The sequence below is a fragment of the Zalophus californianus genome, chromosome 1, assembly GCF_009762305.2.
Source record: "Zalophus californianus isolate mZalCal1 chromosome 1, mZalCal1.pri.v2, whole genome shotgun sequence".
Lineage (NCBI taxonomy): Eukaryota > Metazoa > Chordata > Mammalia > Carnivora > Otariidae > Zalophus > Zalophus californianus.
In genome coordinates, this window is record NC_045595.1 from 204,877,223 (window position 1) to 204,896,379 (window position 19,157).

The 19,157-nt window shown below is 48.4% G+C and overlaps 1 protein-coding gene across 1 annotated transcript in view; it reads left to right on the forward strand.

Moving 5' to 3' along the window:
* Positions 1 to 831: 831 nt before the first annotated feature.
* The window catches only part of KCNE2 (potassium voltage-gated channel subfamily E regulatory subunit 2), a 35,266-nt gene continuing 16,940 nt past the window's right edge, over positions 832 to 19,157 (forward strand). The window contains exon 1 of the mRNA XM_027586701.1: positions 832 to 937. The gene's annotated coding sequence lies outside the window, so the exon portion shown is untranslated. The remainder of the gene's footprint in view (positions 938 to 19,157) is intronic.

A 19,157-nucleotide genomic window follows, 5' to 3' on the forward strand; every position in this document is an offset into this window, starting at 1 on the left:
TGGATGCCCCAGGGGCCGGTAACTCTGCCCAGCTAGCCAAAGGCAGGGACCAGAAAGGTGTGTCAGAGGAAGTACACTGACTGCAAGATAGCAGCCAGTTTGGTCACTGCGGTGCAGATGGCTGACCTCAGGAACCGCCCGCCGTGGACACCCTCAGAAGGAGAGGAACAGGGGATCGTCCAGCAGAGAAAGACATCCCAGATGACAAGCTTGTTCAGGGACCAAGATGATCCTCAAGGCAGGAACTACACCTTCCAGGATTATTGTGGACAACCAGCAATAAAAACATTCATCAAACCTCTGCCAAAGGAAGTCCTTAAACACAAGTCCTTAAACACCAGGCTGTTGCTACAGCTGGAGGCTCAGCAGAGCCTAGTTCTCCCTTTATTAAATTGGCATCCTTACAATCATTGCCTGACTTCAGAGGCTCCCTTAGATGAGCTGGAGGTTTGCGAGGTCCCATCTGCATGGACACCCTGGAGAACAAGGGCAATTATGCGGATAATTCAAGCAAGAGCCTGGCTTTGCTTAAGTTCCATAATCACCTGAAAAGCCTGTTTTACAGGGTATGTCCAATGGCACATTCAGACAAAAACAATTTTGTTTTCTGGATGACTGCCTCAGTCTCTTGGCCCTGTGACTTTAGCCCCAGTGGAAAAGTGATATTCATCATGCTCTGGTCCTGAGCCCACGGAATCAATAAACAAGGCGTTGTGATTGGGACCAGTAACAGGTCCAACTGTGCACAGCAGAAGAAAGGGGAGGGGAAGCTCCAGAGCTGATCTCTCTCCCTCTACACAGCCCCCTCTGCCCTGATCCCCACTCTGCCCTGCTCCCCACAGAATTCATGCAAGGCCGAGCAAGCTAGCAGGGGCTGGGCCCTGCCCCTCCCTCATTGACTTTCTGGGTTAATGGTCACCACTGCACCACTACAGAGGTGAGTCTTTCATGGAGCTCTTTTTAGCAGCACGGACACCTCCCCTGCACATATCAAACTAACACAAACTTTGAGTCAGTGTTGGTGAGAGGCGATGGGCCCCTTAGTGCAAACCGGCTTGGTGGCTATTACTTGCGCTGTGAGCATAGTCAGGGCATGGGGGTGATATGATTTGGGGCGTGCAAGGAAGGACCCTTGGCCTTCCAGGGTGCCTGGAATTCTACAGCGCGTGCTGTATTTCTTCAGCTCTTTTGAGTGTTTTCCCCCTTTAAGAGCCTCCCACCAAAATATTACCTCTAAAAGAAGGGATATTTCCTAAAGACTGCTAGTGCAAACAGTGAGAGCAAATGCTTATTCAGTGTTCATACCATGCTGCTTCATCTTCACAATCTCCTCGAGAAGGATGTGCTATTATCATCCCCGTTTTACAGACGTGGAGTCCCAGGGACAGAGAGGTTCAGTAACTTGTCCCAAGCCACACAGCGAATAAGTGGTGGGGACAGAATTGAAACTGGGCAATCCACTCGACGTCTGTGACATAACTGCTCCTCTTTTCTGCATTTTGGGGACAAAATTGGGTTCCTCTCCCATGGTGGCAACTCAACAGGAAAAGTGGGTGCAGCAGAGCTGGTTTGAAGTGGGTGGGGGCAGGGCAGAAGTAGGGATGGAACAGAATTCAGGAGGGAGAGTAAGGGCTCAGCCGCCAATGTCAAGGTCTTCTCCAGACTGCTCAGAGCTCCCTGGAGGAGGACCGCCCCTCTGGTCCAACTTTGCCTTGGATTGGGGAGTCTTCTTTCCCCAAGGGCCATGCAGCTGAGCAGACACAGATAGTAAGAGCGAAACAGACTCAGACATGAGGCTGGACAGGCCCCACGGAGCCAGACTTCTTGCGACTGAGTTCTAGCTCTGCTACTTTTTAAAAAGAGTGACCCCTGGGCAAGTATAGTTGACTCTCTCAGGGACTCAGTTTTCTTGCCTGTGAAATGGGAACGAGGGTGGCAACAGTACCTAACGTGTAGGTTTGCTGTGAGGACAGAATAATATGCAATTACTTGGCCAAAGTATTCAGTGGCGCTCAGTGTAGAGTGGGCTCTGAGGTCTCTGAAGGGTGTGGAAAGGTGTAGGGGAGGGGTGGGGCAGCCTGAGAGCAGGTGGGAGATGGAGGGTAGGCTGGTACATTGGGGTGGGCTGATACGGGGTGGCAGAAGCTGTGGGTCACCGAGAGGGAGAGGAAGCGACCCCGTCTGGCAGGCAGGTGCTTGTCTCCAGCTGTGGTGTGGATGCCTGGAAGCTCACTGCGCATGATTCTGTAATTTCCCACGAGGCTGAACATCTCAGCCAGGCCTGGCCCCTCATCCTCCTGCTGGTAGCCGGGTGCTTCTGCTTCCTTCCCCCGGGGGGTGGGGGGTGGGGAGGTTTGCCCCGGGGGGCTCAGCCTTTGGCCTTGGGACTGAGAGTTTCCTTTGGTGAGTGGTAGGATGGGGCAATCAGGCTTCAGACATTCAGGAACAAGCGCACGGCTATGAGGTGTGGTGGTGGGTAACAACCCTGTGATCAGGAACCTTGGCCACGAAGACGTGGCAGACACATACAGTGGGATGTCACCCAGCCAGGAGAACGGAGGATATCTTGCCATTTGAGATATGGCTGGATCTTGAGGGCATTCTGCGAAGTGGAATTCAACAGAGAAAGACGTAAACTGTATGATCTCACTTATATACGGAATCGAAAAACAGCAGAACTCGTAAAAACAGAGAGTAGAATGGTGGTTACCAAGGGCTGGGGGGGCAGGGGTGAGGGAACTGGGAAATGTTATTTCAGGGTATGAACTTGCCACTGGCAGATAAAAAAAGTCCCGGAAATCTAATGCACAGCATAGAGATTATATAGTTACAGCAATACTATATAGTAAAGTTCAAAGTTGCTGAGAGACGAGATCTTAACTGTTCTCACCACAGAGAGAAGTGATCACTATATGACACGAAAGAGGCACTAGCTAACGCTCTGGTGGTAATCATATTGCAATATATAAATGTATCAATTAAGCGTGCTCTACACCTCAAACTTCTACAAGGTGACATGTCAATTATATCTCAATACAAATTGAAAAATTAAGTGTTTAAAAAAGAATGCTGGCTGTGAGAAATGGCCCGCTGGGGAAGGCAGGGGGCTCAGGAGAAGATGGTTTTGTAATGTTAGAAAGGAGCTGGTGTGGAGGGAGGGAAAGGCACCAGATCTGGAGGGCAGTAGTTCTCGAAGACAACTATGGCTAATATAGAAGAAGACAACTCTCTTTTCATGGCCATCGCCTTCTCTACACTCCTGAGGGTGAAGTTATCAGCCAGGAGTGAGAGCAGCTTAACCGTTGAAAAACATTAATTAAATATAATACCGTACATTTATCTCTGCTGGTACCATTGACCGATTTTTTTGTTGTGCCCATCTCGCTTAGAAAGCTCAAATAGCTCCTGCGGTGAGCTAACTTTGCAGGGCCGGAGTGTTTATAGAAAGATTAGTCCAAAAGCCAGGCAGAGACTCTGTGGCCATCAGACACTGAGGGCTAAGAGGGTCTTTTCATTTAGAGATATTAAGGGAGAGGAGTGGTGTGCGGCCAGGATCCACGCCAGTGTTGGATGGGAGAGCCCTGGGGGAGAGTCTAATGTATCAGATTGGAGGTTTAAATTCAGAGGTGGTCAAAGTCCAGTGTTTCCAAAGACAAGCAAGCTCAAAGTAGATCAACAGCCAAGACTGTTGGTGAAGGATGTAACCTGTCATTAAGTGTGGCCACAGTGTCCCCGGAAGCCCCCTACTACATCACAGAGGGCTCAGTGTACAAGACTTGCCTCACCAGCATGTCACAAAGCACACGTAGGAGAGCAGAATCACCAATACTTAAAAAAAAAAAAAAAAAAAAATTCTTTGCGACAGAAAACAGATTATATCAGGGCAAAAATCACACCTGACTTATTTCTTAGAGTTTGACATGAAGGTGAATAGCTTTGTGGATATAATTTATATAGACCTTCAACCAACCTTTGTCTTGCTGATGATTACTGTGAAATACTGATTTTCTGTGAAATTGGTGAGGATGTAAAGTCATGAAGAGGGGATTGGTGTAGGGACGACAAACAGCGTGATTGGGCCCCCTGGAAATGCGCAACAAGGATGAGATCTCCAGGGTTGCCAACAGCACTAAATTCTTTTGTAGTAAATCATCAAATCAATAGAGAGAGATTCTAGGAAGGACATATAAACACTGATTGGTCTCTCAAAGTAGTAACAATGTTAACATTCGCAATTATGTGGCAAATGTCTCCAGGTGCCTTGTCATCTGCAAACCTAACACTTGCAAGAGTCCTGCAAGACAGATATTTCTATTTATGATGAGGAACAAAAGCTTGGAGACAGCTCCAGGGTCTTTGTCCTTTTGACAGTGTACTAAATTGCTAGGGCTCCATACAAACTACCCGAGACTGGGTGGCTTAAACATCAGAAATGTATTTCACACCATTCTGGAGGCTAGACGTCCAAGATCACGGTGCCAGCATGGTTGGTTTCTTCTGAGACCTCTGTCCTTGGCTTGTAGGTGCCCATCCCCTCACTGTGTCCCCACACGGACCTTCCTTTGGGCACGTGCGCCCTGGTATCTCTGTGTGTGTCCAAATTTCCTCTTCTTATGAGGACACCCGTCAGATAGGATTAGGGCAGCATTTTGACTTCATGGCCTTTTTAAAAGCCCCTTTGCCAAATACATTCTGAGATACTGGGAGTTAGGGCTTCAGTGCATGAATCTGGGGGGGAGGACACAATGTTGCCCAAAGCAGACAGCAGGGAGGGTGAAGGACCAGAGACAAAGGCATTGGCATGATTGTAGAGTCTATCGGACCCTTCCACCCCATAAGCAGGGAAGATCTATTCTTAATCATGTCACACCCTGGAGGGCAGGGAAGTGTGGGGAGGTCAGAGGGTGAGGAGTATCTCCCCAGAAGAACCTGTGCGGAGAGAGTGCCCCTCTCCCTCCCTCCTTCCTGCAAGCCCTCCCTTCCATCTCAAGTGAAATCTTGAGTCTTCTCTACAGGTCAAAGATACCGAGTTGCTGAATTCATTTTCTTCACCCTAGGGCCTAAAATACAGTTGTAATAAGAGACCCGGCCACCCCCCACCCCACTCCAGGGCCAAATCAGATCGATGGCAAGCTGCTCCAAACACAACATCATTCCATAGCACATAGTTGAGGTGGAGTGTGTGGCATGGGGCTAAAGTTACTTGAATTCTTTTCCAGGCTGACATGTACGCAACGCTAAGCACAAAAAGCCCTCTCTCTGCGTTCAATTTGTAGCAAAGTAAACAATTTGTAGCCAATAAACAGGGTGTCCATTGTGTCACTGCTCTGCAGACCCAACTTCAAAAAGGCCTTTTGTGTTAAAGGATATTTAAAAGTCTTCATTAGCTATAAAAAGTTATTTAAAAACCCCTTGCCCAGACACCCAAATACCTCTCATAAAAAAAGATAAAAATAAAAAAAAAAAAAAAACCCACAACATTTATGAATAACTAGGAATGGTCATCTGTGGCCTGGACTTCTAGTCCAATCAAGTCGGCAGGGTTTACGGCGCGCTTTGGGGTTTGGGGTGCCCATCCCGCGTGATGGGCAGAGAGGGAGGAAGACGAGGGATATGAGCTCTTGCTGTGAGGGAAGAGGGAGAAGTATGACGAAGGTGACAGGGTCTGCAGGGACAGTGGAACTCCTGACGCATATAATGTTGCTTGGGAATGATTTGGAGGAAAAGGGAAGGCCATGGTCTTGAACAGTTCCGGGGGGCATCCTTTACCCTGGCAAAGCTGAGCCATTTGTCTAAGCCGCGGTGTGAGTGGAACCCCTGCAGGGGAGTAATATCCAGGTACCCCTGGGTCAGGGGCTCCCCCGGGGACACGGGAGCAGCCCCAGCCCAAGTCATATCACACCATCAGTAGGACCACCAAATGCTCCCGTGGGTGAGCGTCCCCCCTTGTGCTCTGTCTCCTGGGCCCAGCGGATGTCATGGCCCACCTTTCTGGAGTGTTCCACAGGAGTGCTGTAGCACCTCCTCTCGGCTCTCCCCATCCCATAAACATGCCTCACTACTTCTCAGGGGCTCACAAGAAGCTCCCGCTGGCTGGCTGACCGTGAACTGGTCAAGATCGAAGGAGCGTTCAAGTGCCTGAAGTCCTGTCCCTCCCTGGGCAGGGGACCGTGCTAGTCTTCTCTGCATCATTCCGATGTTAGTGTGTGTGCGTCATTCCGATGTCAGTGTGTGTGCGTCATTCCGATGTCAGTGTGTGTGCGTCATTCCGATGTCAGTGTGTGTGCGTCATTCCGATGTTAGTGTGTGTGCTGCCAAGGTGAGCACAGCCACGCCTCTCCTTTTAGAGAGACGACTGAGACCAGGAGACAGAGGCCAGTGTCTAAGGCCCCACAGGAAGTGAAGGGCAGAGCTGGGTGAGTGTCACTCCTCCCTCCTCCAAAGCCTCCTTGGCTTTGTCCCTGGGACCCCCACCTCCTCTGCTCTCAGTTAATTCCTCAGTTTGCCCAGTGAGAATTGTGACCCTTTATCTGAAGGCATTTACTCCCATTACAATGTAAATATATTAATACTTATCCTGTGATTAGTGCAAGAGTAGTTGTATCTGATCCTTTCTTAGGAGCAGATTTTGGCAGGTGAGAAGGTGAGACCCTAAGCTGTTCTTGGTGGTGGTGGTGGTGGTGGTGATGGTGATGGAGGGCATGTGCTCACCTCCCCCCCGCCCAGGAGGATGGGCAAGAAGCAGGGGGAGGGCAGAGAGGGGCCCAAGACAAGTTTGCACACTACACAATGTTGCCTCCATCTGGCCTCGCTTGGACGGTCGGAATGATTTTGATATTATCCAGAAGACTTAGGATGCTGACCAAAGACTTCTCCAGATGCTCAAAAGTTGTACTTCCAAGCATAATTCTTGGCTCTCTGAGAACCACAAGTAATTGATGACACCCCCCGCCTTTTCCACATTCTATTCTTTCCAGCTCCCGAACAGATAGATTTTCTTGTTTGCAGGCTCATTCATTCCAGGCTTTGCAGTAATCTCAGATTTGACAAATGCAAACGCAGTGTGGTCGCATTCATCGGTGGTCACCTGGTCCTCATTAGGGCCATTGGAGGAGGCCAGGGCCTGCTTTTGTGATTAGCGATCCCTCCTCCACGCAGGCCTGAACGCTCTCAGCAGCCTTTTGTTTTTTGCATGAAGGCCTTGGAGGACTCTGCCAGGCTCGGCTCAACATTTTCCACATGACTGATGGCATTCAAAGCTTTGCAATCCCAATAGGCAAATTTCTGGACTGGCTTTGTTTCTCGTTGGTTCAGGTGGAATAATAAGGCTCTTTCTGCCAGGAATGTCAGTGTGTGGTTGGGAAGTTGGCATTTTTCTCTAAGGAGGCAGGGAGGCCAATTGGTGAGGGCCTGGGTGCCAGGGTGCCTGGGTGCCAATAGTCAGAGAGGTTATTTCAGTATTTCTCATTCTTAGGGAGACAGAGATGGTGTGTCCTAGGGATCGGGTGGGCCAACAGAGGGAGTCTTCCTGGGGGGCTCGTGCTGTACTGAGCCAAGCTCTGGTGAGGCTCTGCCTCATGCACTCCCCTAAGGCCATGTGGGGGCTGGGTTTGGGGCGGGGTGGAGGGTGTTCTGGGATTCGTCTTCCATTTCTGCAGCTGTGAGAATGGCTTGGCCCCTGCGAAAGCCTTTTGTTCCATTTTTCTCTTGCTTCATTGGGACATTTCCGGAACCAAATATATTCAACTGGTCCTCAGCTTCAGGAGGTAATTGAATATCCAAATGCTGGTCCTTCCATTGTCTGATGACCAGAACCAGCTGAAACACCCAATTTTGAAAAAAACAAAACCAAAAACAAAAAAAATACAAAAACAAAAACAAAAAAACATTATGTTCCAGTCTTTCCCCTAATTATCTCTTCCAATTATAATGTCTTCACATCCTTTTCTTGTTGAGGTGTGTGAGGCCCATGTGAATTCTGAGAATTCTTAGATTAAACTCCATCCTTCATGCACCCAAATCACGTTCTCTTGGGCTGTTTTGTCCCACTGTACTTTGACATGGATTCCAAAGTCTGCATCTTACTGAAGACAGACTATTGTAATTATTATTTTGAAACAGACACATTTCTGAGCTTTTGGACCTGAGCCTGAAGATAAACATGGGTACTCAGGGGCCTTGAAATCCACACTCGCAGCTTGCTGATCCTTGCAGGCCTGAAAGATCAGTGCCAGACTAAACATAAAGCTGGCACTCCCTCCTTGGGCCAGCACTTTGGGGCTTTTGTCAACTGGGCAGGAGTGCAAATCCTTGAAGATACTCTCTATGGAAAGCCTGTTTCTTTATGTCCTTTGGCTCGGACCTTGGCCAGGGTTGGCAACGTGGCCTTGAGCTGCCCTGGGATGTCTTGACATTTCCTCATTTGGGCCTCTGGGGTCTTTGCTCCAGCTAAGCTGCGTATCTCAGGGAGAAGGAAAGAGGGTGACCATGGTCTTGTTTTTAGGCCTCTGGGATTGAGAAGACGCTTTGGGGTGAGGAAGAGTCCCAAACCCCCCAGACCTTGGCCAGTTTCTGACTGGACAGGTGGAGAAGGAGTCAGAGAGGTGGGCTTTGGAATGGCAAGGAGGGGAGGGGCGATGGCAAACAAGCAGGGAGTGTGAATTTATTCCCTAACTGTGCTAAAGATGCATCTGGTGTTACCTGGAGTCACTGAACACCTGGGAAGCTGTACCCCTTTACCTAGCCAGGTACCCCCAGGTATGCAAATGCATTAGCTCTACAGCCACGTGTGGTGATTGGAAACCCTACTTTGTCCAATATGGCGATGTTCCTGTCTCACTGGGTATCATTTGCAACCCTCTTGAGCTGCCCCTGGCAGATCCTGGCACTGCAGGTCAGTCTCCTGGGTGGTGGCCCCCCCACGGTTCTTCTATAGAGGCCACCTCTACAGTCCTCCCTGCTGCTTCTCCTGCTAGCTTCCCTTAAGCTTTCTATATCTCCATCTCGCTCCCCTGACCAGAGAAGAAGGGTGGAGCCCTCCTATTCAGAGAGTGTCCTCTTCAACTCTCTTTGGTTCTTAACCTCGACAAGTCCCTTGTCCCTCCTGGGTGACACTGCTTTAGGTGACCTGCCTTTGGGGACTGTTTTCCATGGCCTTTGGAAAGCAAACCCAGGGGGTGAGTCCACTTTCAAATGTGGAATGTGTTCCTGAAATAAGGAAATCCCAAAATACATCGTGACTAGGATGATGTGGAAGGTAGGTGCAGGGAGAAGGAAAAGGAGCTGGGACGGGTGGGGGAAGACCAAGTCACCCATCTTGTCTCAGAAGAACCCCAGCTGGGTCACAGCTAATGTTATCCTGAGGTTGTCATGGAAACCACAGGACGATAGTGTCTGGCTGCCTTCCTTTGGTGGGAGGGAGTGGAGGGGGTGTTCTAGGCAGGCTGATGGAAGAAATTGGCATGAACTTTTATACGTCACCACTTACTCTGATAATCAGCCAAGAGCAAAGGCCCAGAGGCCTCCCCCAATGAACAAATTCGGCTCACTCCCAACTTAGGCTCCTTGAGTGTAGGAATCATGCTTCTTCATCTTTGTATATCAATGTCAAGCACAGTTCCAGGCTCAAAATAAAGGCGCGAGAAGCGCTTGTTGGTCTGAAGGAGCTCAAGCTGGCCAGAAGCCAGATGTTGTGAGAGGCAGAATCAGAAAAATAAGACAATTAGGCATTGGGTCCAAAGTCATGCATGTCTTGAGACATTGGGTCAAGAGGGTCCATAGAAAAATAAGAATCATTAGAAACCCATTAAAATATTTTTCTTTGTCAATTTGAACATAACGAGTACTCATTTTTACTAGTGAAACAATGCAAAGATATAGGAAGAAAAAGTTGTATCTCCCTTCGTATCTTCATCCTCTCTCATCTTGGTAAGCAATATTTTTTGGTCCTTGGAATTCCAAGATTTCACCAAGTTATATTTAGGTGTGTGCCTTTAAAAAAATAACCCTGTCTGGGACTTGGGACTTTCAACCTACAGTGTTAAATCTCACATCAGACCATGGAAATTTTCTTCTGTTATTTGTTTAAATATTACTTCTCCTCCATCTGTTCTTCACTCTCTCTCTCTCCTTCTGGAACTTCTATTATTTGAATGTCATATCTCCTGTTCTGTCCTCTAAATCTCTTACTGTTTCCCCCTGTTTTCCAAATTTTTATGTTTTCATATTATGAGCTTTTCTTCTACTTGATCCCCTAGACCTTTAAGTCACCGATAAGCAGTCATCATCCTTCTTTCAGTTTATTTCCCAAGTTTTTAAAATAAAAAAGAATTTTCTTCTGGTTTCTATAAGTCCTTTTCTTAGACTCTGTGTCCTCTTGAGCATTCTCGTTACTTGCTTGTTCAAGCCCCTTTTGTCAGTCCTGCTCCAACAGAGGCCTCTTGGGCTGGAGGCTCGATCTTTCTCCTTCTCATCACAGAACCTTAAATGTTTCTGATTTTGTAGTCCACTGGCAGGCAGATCAGGATAAGCACATTTATCAAGCAGTGGCAGAAGAAGCAGCTAATGGAAGGTTCAGCAGTTTCTGCTTTTAGGAGTCAGCAGTAAACCAACTGGTCAACCACTGCTCTGAAGATCTGAGAAGGGCATCCTCTCTTTGAGCTCCTGGGATTAAGGTCTAGATCTTAAAGAAGATGAAGGGTTAGGAATTATGAGCACAGGCAGGAGAAATAGCTTCCAAAAGGAGGGGAATATTCCTTCTTCTGACCTACAAGACTGGCAGGGAAGGGAAATAAATATAGACTTTGTACCTTTGTCACTTTGTGGGCAAAAGTTAGGGGAGTTCCTGGTCAATGATGGAGATGGGCTTGGGTGACAATTTGAATGTTTCCTCTAATTCAAAAGTAAATAGTCACTGAGCTATTGCCTTCAACTTCCCAAGGCTTTCATCTGTCACGGTCAACTCAAGGAGTTGGTGGCTTGAGCCCCTCCTCTTTGTTAACACTGTCAGGTGCTCTGAGGAGGGAAAGAGACTCAGAGGGCAGAGTCCCCACCCCAAGACACTCCCCTGTCCTTCAAGGATCTATTTGATTGCCACATCCTGAATTCTCCCTCCTAGGAGCCACCAGGATGATGTCACTCCATCTGTTCCCTCTTTGGGTCTCTGGGAAGATTCTGCAGCTTCCATGGTTGGGGGGGGGGCAGCTCATCCACACAAACACAGTGCTGCTGGGTAGTTTGGCAGGAAGGCCTGAGGCTATAGCTTTCCTGAGCTGTCCTTGGTTTACCTGTCTATAGTGAAGGTGAGGCTCAAGAAGAGCCAAAGGTCTGGCTGGGATAAGGTGGGATCTCTGAGAGGAAGGCCCCCAGGGAAGTCAGAGTCAGACCTCAAAGGGGAAGCCAATAACCAGGAGCAGGTGGACTCTGATGAAGCCAAGGAGACTGACCATATGGCCACAGCTGTTGGCCACCATTTCCAGTGTGTGAGGCTCAGCCAGCAGACAAGGGATATGGCCTAGGAGTCGAGAGAAGGCAGAAATCACCACACCAAGAATGCTGAGATGTCCCTGTTGCCTTGAGGTTATAAAACCACCACCACCCCATACTCTCAGAGGCCATGACAACCTTGGGGCCAGGGAAAAGAAATCTCGAGACTTAGAATTTGGGTTTTTTTTTTTTTCTTCTAGAAAGACTGAGCATAATTGGGAGGGCCTTTTAAATTTAGGATCTAGGTAATAAAGCAGATCAGAACAGTAAAGACCAGAAGGAAGACAAATAAGTTCTAGACAACATAAAGGAACTAGCTTTATTCCCTGCTCATCCAGGTTATACAGGGAGTTTGGAAACACACACACACACACACATATACTTTCATGTCTTTTGATTCTTTTTTCTGACCCCATTGGTTAGAAGATGACCTAAAATTTATAGGAGAAACCACAAGAAGACAAACAACCCAATTAAAAAATGAGTAAAGGACTTGAATAGACATTTCTCCAAAGAAGATACATAAACGGCCAACAAGCACATGAAAAGATGCCCAGTGTCATTAGTCATCAGAGAAATGCAAATTAAACCCACAATGATTTCAAACCCACTAGGATGGCCAGATTTTTAAAAAATTTTTAAAAATTTAAGTTAAATTAACATATAGTATATTATTAGTTTCAGAGATAGAGTTCAGTGATTTATCAGTCTTATATAATACCCAGTGCTCATTCCATCACGTGCGCTCCTTAATGTCCATCACCCAGCTACCCCATCCCCCACCCCCTCTCCTCCAGCAACCCTCAGTTGGTTTCCTGAGATTAAGAGTCTCTTATGGTTTGTCTCCCTCACTGGTTTCATCCCGTTTCATTTTTCCTTCCCTTCCCCTATGATCCTCTGCCTTGTTTCTCAAATTCCACATATCAGCCAGATCAGATGATACTTGTCTTTCTCTGATTGACTTATTTAGCTTAGCATAATACCCTCTAGTTCCATCCATGTCGTTGCAAATGGCAAGATTTCATTTTTTGATGGCTGCATAATATTCCAGTGTGTGTGTGTGTGTGTGTGTGTGTGTGTGTGTGTGTGTGTGCCACATCTTCTTTATACATTCATCTGTCGATGGACATCTTGGTCCTTTCCATAGTTTGGCTATTGTAGACACTGCTGCTATGAACATTGGGGTGCAGGTGCCCCTTTGGATCACTACATTTGTATCTTTGGGGTAAATACCTAGTAATTGCTGAGTTGTAGGGTAGCTCTATGTTCAGCTTTTTGAGAAACCTCCATACCGTTTTCCAGAGTGGCTGCACCAGCTTGCATTCCCACCAACAGTGTAAGAGGGTTAGGATGGTCAGATTTAAAAAAGGGGGGAAACAGCAAGTGTTGTTGAGGCTGTGGAAAAATTAGAACCCTCCTATGTTGCTGATGAGAATGTAAAATGGCAGAGCCACTCTGGAAAAGTGTTTGTGATTTCTCAATAAGTTAAACATAGAATGTCCATCTGACCCAACAGTTCCACTCCTAGGTGTATACCCCCCAAAACTGAAGACAGGTATTCAAACACATACTTGTTCACAAGTATTCAGAGCACAATTTCACAACAGCCAAAAGTTGAAAGAACCCAACTCTTCATCAACAGATGAACAGATCAACGAAATAAGGTCTATCCATACTGTGGAGTATTACTTAGCCATAAAAAGGAATGAAGTACTGATATATGTTACAACATGGATGAACACTGAAAACATGATGCTGAGGGGAAGAAATCAGACACAAAAGACCACATATTGCATGATTCTATTTATTTGAAATGTCGAGAATAGGCAAATCCATAGACGCAGAAAGCAGATTAGTGCTTGTCACAGGCTGGGAGGGAGGGAGAAAAGCAGAGGGTGGGTGCTTAGTGGGTGCAGGGTTTCCATTTGGGGTTGTGGAAAGTTCCGGTATGAGATCATGGTGATGGTTGCACATTGTAAAGATACTTAATGCCACTGAATTCTATGCTTGAAAATAGTAAACTTTGTATTATGTATATTTTACAACATTCAAAAATTCATAGGAGAGGTGCCATAGCTAGCTGGACTATCTACCCCATATTAAAGCTTGTACCCACTGGGTTCTTACTGTATGCTACCATTTTGTATAGACGCTTTCCTTTGGGCCTCCTAGCAATCCTAGGAGGTGGTGTCATTATTCCTGGTTGCAGGGGAGGACATAGACCTACGTAGCCAACGTGACTGCCCGGATCCCAGGGAGTGTGACTCAGGAACCCAATCAGCGAGGTAAGAAAGAGCGAGGGGCTGCTAAGTCCTCCCTCCTCCTTAGGACATTAGATAAGACCTTGGGACACAGGACCAACTTGTGATAGCAGAGGGAGATCCTCCCCGCGTCCCTGGGCTGAGCAGCGGGAGGTCCTGTTCAGGCTTTGGTCTCTGATGAAAGGTAAAACAGGGATGGGACAGGACATCTGGAAGGAGACACCTTCCCAAAGCCTGTTGGAAGGAAGCCCAAGGTCACAGGACAATTGTCCACGAAGGAGTACCTGGTATTACTTGGATTGGGAACAGAGGGCTTCCTCCATGGAGAATGTGGGTCCAACCCGAGGGATGCCGCTTCTTGAGTGTTTCCCAGCCCTGGAGGCCGGAGTCCTCTCTCCCTAGCACTACACATTAGTTCCTACAAAAAAGGGCCCAAGTAGGCCTGCTGAGAAAGAGTGGTGGGGTGACACGTGGCAGGGGGCCACCATGCATGGGCAGCTGTCCTCTGAAAGGACTTCCAGATGGCAGCCAGCTGTGTCCCTGCTATAACAGATCGGTGGCAAGAAGCTTCAAGTGTGGGTGTGATGAGCAGAAAGGATGTGTCCTTGGCATTGGCCTTCCCAGCCCTGGGCCACCATGCCTGGGTCCCCAGTGAAATTCCATACAGTGTTCCCCCGTCTGAGGATCATCATCGGAGCTGGCACTTTGGAGGGCAGTGATAAGGATTCTCTGTTTGGCCAGTAACTGGCATCAAAGCCACAGTCCATGGTAGGACATCCCTGGACTTCTGTCCTTGCAAAAAAACTTTCTGATGAGATTCTAACTTTGGCCTCTTCTGAGTTACTAAAATAGAAGTGGCAAACGCTTTTCCTCTCTCATGCCAATGTCTATTCATTGTAATGGTTTCCTGGGGCGCAGGGTTGAGGATTCCGAGCTCCTGTCTCAGACTCGGCGGCAAAGATAACCACTCTTGATTAGTGAGGCGTGCAATGGGCGAATAGCGGTGCCACAGTGGAGGCGGCGGGCTCTTGTGGAATGGTAGCTCAGCTGCGGGTTTCGATAAGCATCCGTACCATACTAGGTATTCACGGAAGCAAGTCCAAGGGCATTCTTGCCCTAGAAAATTTCTGGAGGTGATGATCACTCTCTTCCATCCTGGGGGAAACAAAAGCAATTCCCAGAAAGACTCCTTTCTTCTCCATTATTTTGTGCTCCTGAGAAGGGCAGCAGGTCAAGGGCTATTTCCTCCTCTCTCCCCAAGGAGCGAACTGGATTGCTGGCCAGAGGGGCCTCTTTCTCCAAGGCCGTTCTGGAACTCTTGTTGGCCCAGGGCAGCTGCAGCCACACACTTCGTCGCTCGTCATGGAAAGCTGAAGCTTCATCGGAGCCCAAGCTAAATACTGGCTGCGGCAGAACATCCAGTCTTCATGAGCCCCCGGTGAATTGAAACCCAGAAGCCAGCAGCACACCTGCCAATTATTACAGTTAATTCTGTGCAGGCTTGACTCAGGAACCGAGACAGAGAGTTCTGTTTGCTGCCGGGGGGGGGGGGGGGGGGGGGGGGGGCGGTGCGCAGGGCGGGCGGGGAACGGCTGTGGCCATGGGCTGTGAATACCCTCTGTGTGTGCCCACACTGGGCCTGGCAGCCGCTGTGCCCTCCCTTGCACCGGGAGCCTGGCATCCAAGTGTGACTTCAGTGGGGCCTCCTCCTTGACTCCGCATCTGTGATCAGAGATGTGGACAGTTCAGAACTTTTCTTCCTCCTGCTGCAGGCCTCAGCCACCCGCTTCCCCCTTCAGGACTCTGTGAAGAACCCTTTTGTTGATTTTTTCCAAAGAAAAAGAGTACAAGACACTCAGCTTAAAACTGTGGGGTTTTTCTGTTGCCTTTTCTCCTCGGACGTGTTGCCTTATAAGATCCCATTGATTCGGGCTGAGGACAGTCACCCCTTTGTTCCCTGGAGGCTCCTTTTGTGGTGGGCCACCATCAAGCTCTAGCTTGCTCTTGCCTGCCTCAAGGTGACCTTGAATCTGACAGCTCCAGGCTGTCTCTCCTGAGTTTTTCCAGGCCTCCTCTGGTTGATTAATTAATTCATCCAGTCATCATTAGTTAATTTGCTTCTATGTAGCCAGGTAACTGGGCTGGGCATTGAGAAGACAGCGAAGAAGAAGATGGGTTTCTCATTCTCCAGACTCAAGAAGGAAAATAGACAGTAAGCAGATAATTGCACAGTGATCGATTGCCATCATGGTAATGCTAGGAGGGGACGAACAAGGAGCTGTGGCCAGAGTCCCAGGGATTAAACCCATCTCTGCCCCCAAGAGGGCAGTGGGTACACATAAGACGTTACAGCAGTACCTGGCGTGTGGTGCAAACATATAAGAAGGGGACTTAATCTAGACTGAGCAGAGGTACTATCAAGGCTGTTGTCCTCACCTTCCTTGGCATTTGAGGGGAGACCAGAACAGTGATTAGGATGAATCAGAGAGTGGATCTGGGTGGGCGGGACAGCACGTCTCAGGAGAAGAAACAGTGTATAAAGAGCCCCAAGGTACCTGGCTCCTTCCAAAACTGAGAAGACCAAGGATCCTGGAGCAGGAAGATCCAAGAGGAGCCCAGCATGGGCGGCCACACCCAGCCCGGAAGCCACATGAATGGGGGCCTCCTTCTTTGGGACTCAGGGAGTCCGGACGGTGATCACCAGCGGAGCGACACCTCTGTTCCTGCTCTATCTCATCCCACGGCCCCTGGATGTTGTCTGCCCATGACTCAAAAAGACAAGCCATTGGCCAACTTGACTGCCCCTGCTGGACACTATGCTGGGGCCAAGGCTGGTATAAAGATGATGAGATGCAGACCCTGACCCCAAGGAGCTCACCCAGGAGTGCAGTGGGTGGACCCAGTGACGGGTGACCTCAGTGCCCAGAGGAGGGAGCCATGACCACTTCCAGCTGGGGAGAGGTTGGAGAATGTCCGGAGGGGAAACTTGCCCTGCTTCTAGAAGAACAAGCCTTCCAGTCATGAAGCGGGGGTGCAGGGATGTGAAGGGCGTGGTGAGTGGAGGGACTGTTTCACTGAGCCGCACGTCTACCGAGCTTCTTTATTGACCCAGGCGGTGGAACCGCATGTTGGAACAAATCCTCTCCTGGTGGTGCAGGGGGGCGGGGGGTGAGGGGCTTCCTTTAAACACTGTTCAGGGAGAGAATGCAGTGGGAGGGGACGGTGCTGGGCTGGTCCCTCTTGGATGGAAAGCTCCATCCTCTGTGACCGACAGCAACAAAGGGTGCCCGGCTGTGATTCCTCCGGCTCTCCCATGCACCTGCATGCGATGTGCCTACCCTGGGGGATTTCTCGGCCAGAAAACCAATCTAATCAACCTCATACTTGCCAGGGTCCCAGGGCTCCCGTGCCCTGTGCTCCCCTCTGGCCTCGGCTGCAGCAAACGTTGCCTCACTGTGGCCCAGCTCCCCGAGCCACCTTAATCACACGGTATAAGCATCTATTTTAGTTACATAAACAGAGTTGTCTACATTTGGATCCTGGGGCTGGCTGCAGGAATTTGTAAACAGCATGGTGTACGAGGCTTGCAGCAAGTTGCCAGGACGCGCTCCTTTCCCACTGCCTGTTGTCCAGTTTTCCCTTTTATAGAGAGTCTGGCTGGGAAAGAGAGACAGAACTTATTTGGGAATAGAGGACAATCTCTCCGGCAAATTCCTTTCTCCCACTCCTGGAACCACTACCTCCTCTTCTGAAATGTTGAGGTCTGGTGCAAAATGAAGACTGCTCTTGAGTTATGGGTTCCTCCTAAAGGCTAGCTTCTCATAAATCTAAATCTAAACCCCATGGAAAACAAACTCGGGGAGATTTTATTCCCAGAAGGATAACCAGGAATTTGGAATTTGAGGCAGGTTCTAAAAACTACCGGATGCTGCTGTCCCTATCATAGCTGAGACCCTGAGCGACATCGTGATGTCCCTCTTTGGCTCCAAGCAGGGGCTTGTAAGGTTCCAAAGCAACGACATTCTGGGAAGCACAGAGAAGGGTAGCCCAGAGGGGGAGAGAGGCATTCATTTTTTTCCCCTTTTCATTAATAACCATTAATAAGGCATCTGTAAGCCTTAGAAGGGATATGACACGAATCGTTGGCATCAAAACCCAGCAAAGGTGGAACGTCAAGACCCACTGGGAGAGATCCGGGATGGCAGAGGGAGTTGAGGTTTACTGAGTACACATTTGCAGAGCGAATGAATGAATAAGGAGTAATGCGGTGGAGAAGGAAGCCTGCTACAAGGATTGAAGTCAAATCTTCATCTAAAATTCAGTGCAAGTTCACTTCTGCTCAAACTTAACAGCTAGAATCGCAAACCGCCCCACTTTGCCCGGGATCGAGGGGATTCCCGTGGATGCAGACGGAAAATAATTCCCAAACTAGTACAAGTTGGGCAGCTGGTTGAAACCTCAAAGCAAACAGAATTAAGGAGAAGAATTCCTGAATAGGAAATATCTGAATGAGGGAAATAAGGGGGCGCCGGGACCAGAGGCGTGTAAGAAACCCTTGCCTTTCCCCGTTCGTGTTTTCGTTCGGGAGAACAAAGAACCAGAGCATAATTCATCCACACAGGAAGAAACAGGGCAATTAGGAGATTATAAGGAGTTGGGCATCGCAAGCAAAACAAGAGGGCTTCAGTTCTTAAAATATCCCCCAAACAAGCTCAGTAGTAAACAAAACTGCACATATGTCTGAACTCCGTCTCCGCAGAGAACTGCGGAGAAATTCATGTCTTTCAAGCATTCAAAATGCAGGAAGGGTCTGGAACAGATATCTGTTTCTCAAGAACATCCATATATGGGAAAGTTGAAGTTAGGATAACCCGCAATTTTAAACAGTTGATGTTTAATGGAAAGGTTCTCTGTTCCACCTAGATGTTGCATTTCCTGGCTTTTTGCCGTGAAAGTGTAACCCTTTTAGAAAGATGTGCAGATGTTAATATTTACTATTTGATTTTTAAGAAGGCAAGGATGTCTGCTATTTAAAAAAAGAGTTTAATGTGCTAGAAATGCTATAGTTGGACTGGAAGCACGCGCGGTGATAGAAGGAGCGGAGGGCTTCGGTGCAAAGTCTGGGTGGTCCTGGCGGAGGGAAGAGCTCAGCGTTGGCGCCACCTGGTGTCCGCTATGCGAGTTTCAGGTATAAAACCCAGGGAGAGGCACACTGCACCATTTATGCTCAGAATATGACGGGAAAGGCCACTTTGATCACCCCAAAGAGTATTTTATGCATGCTGTGTATAATAACAACTTATACCTTGGTCTTTTATTCTGAAACTTTTGAGTTTGATCATGACTTCCCCAACCATTTTTCCTCATCTGTCAGATGGGGCTCATTGCACGAGCCTTGCAGACTGGGGTGAA